We start from the raw sequence: 11,179 nt of genomic DNA, 5'->3' as shown, positions 1-11,179 counted from the left end.
ATTAATATATTTTCACTAATTTTTTTCTTATGAAATGATAACGCTACCCATTTCATTATGTATGAGGTCAATTTTATTTTATTGGAGTTAAAATTAACGTAGATATATGACCGAACCTAACCAACCCTACCTAACCTAACCTAACCTATCTCTATAAGTTAGGTTAGGTTAGGTTGCCGAAAAAGTTAGGTTAGGTTAGGTTAGGTAGGTTAGGTAGTCGAAAAAACATTAATTCATGAAAACTTGGCTTATTAGGCAAATCGGGCCTTGCATAGTAGGCTGAGAAGTGCGTTCAGGCTACTAGGTACGACATATATATATATATATATATATATATATATATATATATATATATATATATATATATATATATATATATATATATATATATATATATATATATATATATATATATGTCGTACCTAGTAGCCAGAACGCACTTCTCAGCATACTATGCAAGGCCAAATTTGCCTAATAAGCCAAGATTTCATGAATTAATTGTCTTTCGACTACCTAACCTACCTAACCTAACCTAACCTAACTTTTTCGGCTATCTAACCTAACCTAACCCATAAAGATAGGTTAGGTTAGGTTAGGTAGGGTTGGTTTGGTTCGGTCATATATCTACGTTAATTTTATCTCCAATAACAAAAAATTGACCTCATACATAATGAAATGGGTAACTTTATCATTTCATAAGAAAAATATTAGAGAAAATATATTAATTCAGGAAAACGTGGCTTATTAGGCAAATCTGGCCTTGCATAGTAGGCTGAAAAGTGCGTTCTGGCTACTAGGTACGACATATACATATACACACACACACACACACATATATATATATATATATATATATATATATATATATATATATATATATATATATATATATATATATATATATATATATATATATATATATATATATATATATATATATATATATATATATATATATATATATATATATATATATATATATATATATATATATATATATATATATATATATATGAACACGTGAGGAACACAAATGCGAAGGAATTTGGTAAAATGCTATGCCCAAGATTACTATCCGAGTGCCGGCGGTGGGGTGGTTCAAATAGCTTAGGCTATCACCTCATTTTGTCCGGTCGTGATGGTCAAGTGGATTAAGGCGTCTTGTACATACCAGTTGTGTTGCTTCTGGGAGTATGGGTTCGAGTCACTTCTGGGGTGTGAGTTTTCAGTTGCATATTGTCCTGGGGACCATTCAGGCTTGTTCGCATTTGTGTTCCTCACGTTTGCCCCAAAGAATGAGGTGATTTGGTAAAATGCTATGCCCAAGATTACTATCCGAGTGCCGGCGGTGGGGTGGTTCAAATAGCTTAGGCTATCACCTCATTTTGTCCGGTCGTGATGGTCAAGTGGATTAAGGCGTCTTGTACATACCAGTTGTGTTGCTTCTGGGAGTATGGGTTCGAGTCACTTCTGGGGTGTGAGTTTTCAGTTGCATATTGTCCTGGGGACCATTCAGGCTTGTTCGCATTTGTGTTCCTCACGTGTGCCCCAAAGAATGAGGTGATTTGGTAAAATGCTATGCCCAAGATTACTATCCGAGTGCCGGCGGTGGGGTGGTTCAAATAGCTTAGGCTATCACCTCATTTTGTCCGGTCGTGATGGTCAAGTGGATTAAGGCGTCTTGTACATACCAGTTGTGTTGCTTCTGGGAGTATGGGTTCGAGTCACTTCTGGGGTGTGAGTTTTCAGTTGCATATTGTCCTGGGGACCATTCAGGCTTGTTCGCATTTGTGTTCCTCACGTGTGCCCCAAAGAATGAGGTGATTTGGTAAAATGCTATGCCCAAGATTACTATCCGAGTGCCGGCGGTGGGGTGGTTCAAATAGCTTAGGCTATCACCTCATTTTGTCCGGTCGTGATGGTCAAGTGGATTAAGGCGTCTTGTACATACCAGTTGTGTTGCTTCTGGGAGTATGGGTTCGAGTCATTTCTGGGGTGTGAGTTTTCAGTTGCATATTGTCCTGGGAACCATTCAGACTTGTTCGCATTTGTGTTCCTCACGTGTGCCCCAAAGAATGAGGTGATTTGGTAAAATGCTATGCCCAAGATTACTATCCGAGTGCCGGCGGTGGGGTGGTTCAAATAGCTTAGGCTATCACCTCATTTTGTCCGGTCGTGATGGTCAAGTGGATTAAGGCGTCTTGTACATACCAGTTGTGTTGCTTCTGGGAGTATGGGTTCGAGTCACTTCTGGGGTGTGAGTTTTCAGTTGCATATTGTCCTGGGAACCATTCAGACTTGTTCGCATTTGTGTTCCTCACGTGTGCCCCAAAGAATGAGGTGATTTGGTAAAATGCTATGCCCAAGATTACTATCCGAGTGCCGGCGGTGGGGTGGTTCAAATAGCTTAGGCTATCACCTCATTTTGTCCGGTCGTGATGGTCAAGTGGATTAAGGCGTCTTGTACATACCAGTTGTGTTGCTTCTGGGAGTATGGGTTCGAGTCACTTCTGGGGTGTGAGTTTTCAGTTGCATATTGTCCTGGGGACCATTCAGGCTTGTTCGCATTTGTGTTCCTCACGTGTGCCCCAAAGAATGAGGTGATTTGGTAAAATGCTATGCCCAAGATTACTATCCGAGTGCCGGCGGTGGGGTGGTTCAAATAGCTTAGGCTATCACCTCATTTTGTCCGGTCGTGATGGTCAAGTGGATTAAGGCGTCTTGTACATACCAGTTGTGTTGCTTCTGGGAGTATGGGTTCGAGTCACTTCTGGGGTGTGAGTTTTCAGTTATATATATATATATATGTCGTACCTAATAGCCAGAACGCACTTCTCAGCCTATTATGCAAGGCTCGATTTGCCTAATAAGCCAAGTTTTCATGAAATAAATGTTTTTCGACTATCTAACCTACCTAACCTAACCTAACTTAACTTTTTCGGTTACCTAACCTAACCTAACCTATGAAGATAGGTTAGGTTAGGTTAGGTAGGGTTGGTTAGGTTCGGTCATATATCTACGTTAATTTTTACTCCAATAAAAAAAATAGACCTCATACATAATGAAATGGGTTGCTTTATCATTTCATAAGAAAAAAATTAGAGAAAATATATAAATTCAGGAAAACTTGGCTTATTAGGCAAATCGGGCCTTGCATAGTAGGCTGAAAAGTGCGTTCTGGCTACTAGGTACGACATATATATATATATATATATATATATATATATATATATATATATATATATATATATATATATATATATATATATACATATATACACATATATATATATATATATATATATATATATATATATATATATATATATATTATATATATATATACATATATATATATATATATATATATATATATATATATACATATATATATATATATATATATATATATATATATATATATATATATATATATATATATATATATATATATATATGTCGTACCTAGTAGCCAGAACTCACTTCTCAGCCTACTATGCAAGGCCCAATTTGCCTAATAAGCAAAGTTTTCCTGACTTTATATATTTTTCTATGTTTTTTCTTATGAAATGATAGACCAATCTATTTCATTGTATATGAGTTCATTTAATTTGTTTTGAGTTAAAACTAACGTAGATATATGACCGAACCTAACCTAACCTGGGGAGCAGGTCGGCCGAGCGGACAGCACGCTGGACTTGTGATCCTGTGGTCCTGGGTTCGATCCCAGGCGCCGGTGAGAAACAATGGGCAGAGTTTCTTTCACCCTATGCCCCTGTTACCTAGCAGTAAAATAGGTACCTGGGTGCTAGTCAGCTGTCACGGGCTGCTTCCTGGGGGTGGAGGCTTGGTCGAGGACCGGGCAATGGGGACACTAAAAAAGCCCCGAAATCATCTCAAGAAGATAACGTAACGTAACCTATCTTAAACTCGCCTAAACTAATATAACTAAGTCAATAATTTATGTTCATAATATAATATAATAATAATAATTCGTATAAACTAATTGGAAACAATTTATTGAAAAAAAGAAAATCACTCGGCCTATTAGGCAAATCGGACCTTGCAAAGTAGGCAGAGAAGTGGGTTTTTCTCTGCAAAAAACGAATGTTTTTCTTCTTAGCGCCTTCGTAGCGGCTACGTCAGTATTCAAGTAGGCATACTAAGAAGGAAAATCTTCGTAAGTATGCTCCTTCGTGCTAAGGTTGCTGTTGATCACTCGTAGCTTTACGTAAACTGGATATAACTCAAATTTTCTCTAGTGCACAACACAGAGGATCGATTTTATTATAAACAAACACTACCTGGAGAGTTTCATTAAGGAGGAGTCCTTCGTGTTAACTATATATGCATTCTCTGCTTGAAACTTGTAGTAAATATGTCTTTTATGATATTAGAATTAGTTTTATTATACCAAGATATTATACCAGTAGTTATTAAGTAAATAAATACTGGGGAACATGAAATATGAGAGAAGGTGATGAACCTGGGCTGATGGGAACATTTACTACCACCAAATGCTCCTGTTCACCTAGCAATTAATATAGATAGGGGTGTACCTTAGCTATACATACCTAATTTTAATTTATTTTGTTTGTGTTATGGCCCTACTGGGACGCAACTGGGTTCTTCTCTGATGGTAGTAGAGTTTGGGAATCCGGCCCCAAGTTAGTAGAGGCTTTCAAGGGGTGTGTTCCGTAACGCAAGTTAAATTAAAGGGGGAGGGATACAAATGTTCCAGTTTTTCTGATATATATTTCCACCACCATGTATAAATAAATAACAGTCGCACACGGGGATTATAACTACACAATTATGTACAGGTTCGTCTTCCTCCGAAGACACTGGATGCTCAATGGTGCTCACTCTGGGTAGCCCTGGTTCCTTCTTCTGTGGCCCACGATGAATCCACTATGACTATGACGAATCTACCCTGGCCACAGGCCAGCCAAATCACAGTCCCACTGGGTGCTTCGTCGTGGAGGCCTTCAACCACAATCCAGCCTGTAGCTGGCAGGTACCGATCAGCTCCGCTGTGTAGGCCACTCCACGACCGATACTAGGGTTGCGAGCCCTAGGCAGGGGCCTCATGTGACCCGCTGATCACTCTCCTCACTAAGCACCACAGTGGCTAGTCTCTTCCACCAGCCAGCCACGGATACGGCGATTCCCGACACTGCCACGCCTCAGGCAGGCTGTTACTCTCAACAGAGTTTGTCCGGGGGTGGCTCATAGCTTCTTCAAAGCAGACTCGTGAAGAGACCTTGGCTGCCTTGGGTAAACTGATCCATCGTCCAACACAGCAGTCCCAGGTCGACTCTGTAATCAGACACGTCATTAATACTGGTATGCTCTAGGGAACCTCACTTACAGGCTTAGACACAAACGTCCATCTCTTCACTCCATAGATGGCATTGCTGTCTAAGCGCCACCTCACCAGAGGTCATCAGCGGCTATTCCACGAGCCAATTAAGATGGGAATCCAGCACGTATTGCCGGCGTCTCTCGTCATCACTAGATGGCGTCGTCCATTTGGAGGGGGTTTCGGGAGCGAACTCACAGATGGCGTTGTTGTCACTGCTCCGTGCTCCGACGATGGACTCGGGTCCGTAACAGTTTGGTTTTATTTTGAAATTAAATCTGGGTGAGACATAAAATAAAAATATTCTGCATGAATGATGTTAGGTTAGGGTAAAAACTTTTTTTTTTTTTTTTTTTTTTTTTTTTTTTTTTTTTTTTTTTTTTTTTTTTTTGAGATATGTACAAGAGTTGTTACATTCTTGTACAGCCACTAGTACGCGTAGCGTTTCGGGCAAGTCCTTAATCCTATGGTCCCTGGAATACGATCCCCTGCCGCGAAGAATCGTTTTTTCATCCAAGTACACATTTTACTGTTGCGTTAAACAGAGGCTACAGTTAAGGAATTGCGCCCAGTAAATCCTCCCCGGCCAGGATACGAACCCATGACATAGCGCTCGCGGAACGCCAGGCGAGTGTCTTACCACTACACCACGGAGACTGCTAAACTTGAAACCTTTTGAATACTTAAACCTATAATTATGACTATATGGACTATTAAAAAAGAGAAGGGGGAAGTAGGGTCCAAGACCTCGTCCTGTTGCACAATTTGGGTGTGTGTAACAAGTAATTATCAAAAGAAGGCACCAAGCTGGTAAGGCTATATAGCAGTAAGGCAACGAAGTGAGGCAGCTACTTATTTGAGGAATGCTTATTTTGTTTTATTTACCTTATAAACTGAGGCAGCTTATTTTATTTACCTTATAAGCTGAGGCAGCTTATTTTATTTTATTTACCTTATAAGCTGAGGCAGCTTATTTTACTTACTTTATAAGCTGAGGCAGCTTATTTTATTTACCTTATAAGCTGAGGCAGCTTATTTTATTTTATTTTCCTTATAAACTGAGGCAGCTTATTTTACTTACTTTATAAGCTGAGGCAGCTTATTTTATTTACCTTATAAGCTGAGACAGCTTATTTTATTTTATTTACCTTATAAGCTGAGGCAGCTTTTTTATTTACCTTATAAGCTGAGGCAGCTTATTTTATTTGAGGAATGCTCAGCTGATTCCTCTACATTTAGCATGGAACAAATTTGTGTGCAAGACCTCTTCCTGTTACACAATTTGGCTGTGTAACAATCAGTAAGAAATTATCAAAAGAAGGCACCAAGCTGGGAAGGCTATGTAGCACCATTGTGTGTAAAAATAAAGCATTTTTTTATAACAAATAATGCACCTGTACGTAAAACAAATCCTGTCAGCTGTAAACAATATTGATGCAGTTATTTAAATAAAAAATATAATGAAAGAAATATTACTGTTTATTTTTATCCTATCTTTTTGTACTGTACAGTATATCCAAAGAAGTGAAAAATTGAGACATAATGCACAATTTAATGAATGATTCAAAAGAAATATAACTATTACATATCAACATGAGATATTAATGATCCATGGTTAACATAATTTAATAAGGATAATACTTGTAATAATACAAATTTAAAATCTTTATTACTGATTTTTTTTTTATTAAGAAGCTTAGGTATACACAGCAATGTGCTGTTACCCTATTCTATATGGAAGATTACACAGTGTAGATAAAAAACTAGCTATAAGTTTATCTAATACTCCCTTCTCACAGGATGGTTAGGCTTACATGGAAACAAAGGAGAAAATACCAGCCTCAATACAAAAAACAAATCAACTCTGACTAAACAACAACTTCACGATTTTTACTTGTGTAAATGAGGAATGTATATGTTTATCTCTCAGACTGTTTGGTAATATGTTTATTGTTTGTGATGTGTGTCTATGTATGTATTAACACGATGTACTGAACGGGGTGAGAATAGCTTGAGCTACCTCATCCCTTTGTGTGTATTTTACCTCAATAAACTTATTTCAATTTCAATTCACGATTTTTACATGAGGAATGCGCTGAGTTATGGAAACATTATATTATAATTACTCTTACCAGTTTTTACAAGACTCTTCTCAAACAATGTATTTTTTTAACATGCTTAGGTATACACAGCAATGTGCTGCTTCCCTACTCTGTATGAAGGACCACACAGTGTAGATCAAAACCAGCTACAAGCTCATCCAACATCCTCACCTCACAGGATGGCCAGTCATACATGGAATCAGGAGAGAACAAAATACTTAAGGCTGATCTATTAGCCCCCACTGGCAAAATCTGGGTGCAGCACAAGAATATCTTCCAATATTCCTGAGTGTATGAAGTAATTACAGAGCTCAAAGTACATCATACCATTTGGTATGAAGTCACTGATAACAGGGCAATCACAGATATAGTGTTAGAGAGTATGTTCTCTCAAGTAGGACTGAAAACAGATGTTTTTTTCACCACGAGGGTTATAAACCCATGGAACCCCCTACGCGCTGAAGCCGTAAATGCCAAAATCCCGCTAAAAATATCATTAAGACAATTGGCGGGCCCTTTAACAAGCCGCCGGCTTTCTGTCCTCTTCGAGGCCACTAGATAGTTAGTGGCCCTTGAGTAAATTCAGGTAAATATATACAATAAGTGTCAGCGCATCTCCGAGCAACAAGGAAAGCTACACACAGTATCTCTTAGAATTACGGAGGTAAACAACAATTGTAACATATTTGTTTACTACAATGTCGGTGCTGGCTGTGGAAGTTGATAAAACACAGTTTTACTTCGAAATATACTAATTTTATAGGAAAATTCGACGTAAATAGCAGGCAGGTGAGCTCCTATAAGCCAGCATTGTGATTGGGTAAATCTTCAAGATGAGGAATGTTGCCTGCTCTCTGATTGGTCAAATGAAACACAGTGACCTCTGTCGGCATGTAGGTGAACCAGACCCAAAACCCAAATATCTTCGAAAGAATACCTACCTGAATCGCACGTAAGCATCTTCTTAGGGAGCACTTAGGAACCTTCGTAGCACATCTACTTACGAAGAAATACATGGAGCTTCGTGAATCTAGGTCCAGACCCCTCGGAATCTTTTGTTTACGTATAGAGCGAACACGTGTGACGGCGTTTCTGACTGTTAAAGCGAACTAGCACCTCACTAATAATCAAATAATCTCCAAAATGGCTCCCTAAGATTCTCAGGGAGGTGTTGAACTATATATCAGAACGAAATACTGAAACATTTATCAAAATACGAGTGTAGAGAGTGGCTCACCACGTGTGGTTGCTTTCCATCACCACATAATCTTAATCCAAGATAAACGCTACAATGTGTATCCAATCACTGCAGCAACGCTGTTATATACTCAAAATACTGTGCCTTATCTCATCAAGAGAGATATAGTCTGGAAGATAGGCAATTTAATTTGCAATTTAATCGGTTCTCAATTTAGAATAAGTATTAACTGCTTGTGGAGTGTAAATTGACCAATTTCATGTTTTTATGACCTTAATATGACCATATAAAAATGTGTAATCGTTATATCGAGGTAAAACTACTCAATGAAGTGAGCATTTATCTTAATCTTTTCAATCTAATGTGAATATATGTATATATAAATTAATCAGTCTAAATTATCAATTGCTATCATAGTTATCATCAAGTGATAATATTTACTTGCATATAAATCATATATATCTTGCTTGCATAATATAACTAGTTGTTATCATTACTAAACATAATCACAATTATTGGCTATGCAGTTTAAGAGCTAGGCTACACTGTAGTGTTCAGATCTTTTGATGCTAGAACAGAACCAGTAATTACAGTCATTGTACTGTATCAATTAATCCATTGTATAAAATGCAATGGATTAATAGAAGGCGGCTAGTTTATTGTGCACCCCATACTCATCCTGTGAGCGGTAGCGCAAAAGCATTACAGAGGACACAAAAGGTCTTTATCAGACCTCATCTTAGATTATTACATAAACAATTTCTTCAATCCTTCACACCTTATAGATACAATGTCACCTAGTTACAGAGAAAGTGCTATTACAAGAGCTACATATTTACAGTAAGTCATCATACATTAATGGTAGGTCTTGTCGTTAATACATAATAGTTTGGCCAATGGGGATATTACAGAGTCATAGGGGAGCTTCTGTTTATTATTAGTCCTCACAATACACTACTTGTTTCTGAATCTCATATGTCGTTCATCTACTGGAAGCGGAATGTGGATACAGTGCAAGGATTTCAGGTAATTTATCCATGGTAATAAGATAGGTTGCCATATCATACAGAGTGAGCTTAGATTTATCTCTAAAAGGCTCAATTTTACAACAATCCAAGATATAGTGTTCGAGTGTGTGTCCCTGCCTATGTCCACACACTTTACACTTTACTTCATCTAGATCCCTATACAAGCCGAACTGCCAGAGATACTTGTAGCCAAGTCTTATACGAGCTGTGACAACATCTGTTAGTCTACTGACTTTGTTACTTGCCCCATACACATGTTTTACTTCACACATTTCATTGTGATGAACAATGGACCTGCTAGTTCCAGTTTGCACTGTTCTACTTTCTTCAAATCCATCCAGGAGTTCTCGTCTAATGACACTTTTAAGGGACCTATTTGATAACTCAAGATTCCATTCAATACTGTCTTTATTTACTGCAGCCTTAGCAAGGGCGTCAACTTTGTCATGTTTCTGCATGCCAATGTGAGAAAGAATCCACAACATTTTTATATTTACCCTCTTGCTAAGTATTCTTATATATCTACGTCTAGCTTTCAAGACAAGCACGTTATTACTTGATTGCAAACTGTTTATTGCTCGTAGTGAGGATAGGGAGTCAGAAATAATTAAGGTGTCTACTTCAGTGTTGTCAATAATTTCGAGTGCTACCAGTATCGCTACCAACTCGGCTTGCATTGTGGACGCCCAGTTACTAATTCGGATATTTCTTTGAATTGTGCTGCCATCGGGCTGATGAGCAATAACGGCACTTCCTGCCCTCCCTGTAACTGTATTGAGTGATCCGTCAGTGTATATGGTCTGTGCAATGTTGTTTTCAGCTTGTATATTGTGAATGTGTTCTATGGTGCTTAATTTAGCAGCAAGCTGAGCATGAGGGTTGCTTGTGATTAGTTTCTTGGTGGGGTATGCAGGGGTCAGGATGTCAAAAGGTACTATCTGCCAGGGTGGAAGGAAGTGCTGTACTCTTTCATCTGTATATACATCGTGCAGTCCCATCATTTTAATATGAGTGGCAGTTCTTTGAATCCATTTAGACTCGCTAGTTCCATTTCGTATGTGTTCTAACAGAGCAACTGACACAATGTTGTTTTTGTTATCACGCAGCAGCTTTAGTCCCATCATAAGATTAATTTCAAATATTCTATCTCTAATGCTAAGTATATTTAATTCTTTCCGCATGTTGAGAACTTTGGTAGTTATAGGACAGCCAAGTATAATTCTGAGTGCTTCATTTTGCATTTTTTCCAGTCTATCAATACTTTTGCCATTCTGCAGGACCAAAGCTGGTGCATGATAGTCTATCAGAGACCTTATATACGCTAAATACATCATTCTTGCTATTCTAATATTAACACCATATTTCGGGCTGTACCCCACTAAAGTTCTGAGAGCCTTGAGTCTGTCTCTACATTGTTGATGTAACTTATTGACTGCAGTTTAGGTACAAGGGACAGAGACACCAAGGTATTTGAAAGAAGAGACATAGT

The sequence above is a fragment of the Procambarus clarkii genome, chromosome 2 (genome assembly GCF_040958095.1).
Source record: "Procambarus clarkii isolate CNS0578487 chromosome 2, FALCON_Pclarkii_2.0, whole genome shotgun sequence".
Taxonomy (NCBI): Eukaryota; Metazoa; Arthropoda; class Malacostraca; order Decapoda; family Cambaridae; genus Procambarus; species Procambarus clarkii.
Note: the sequence above shows the minus strand (reverse complement) of the source record.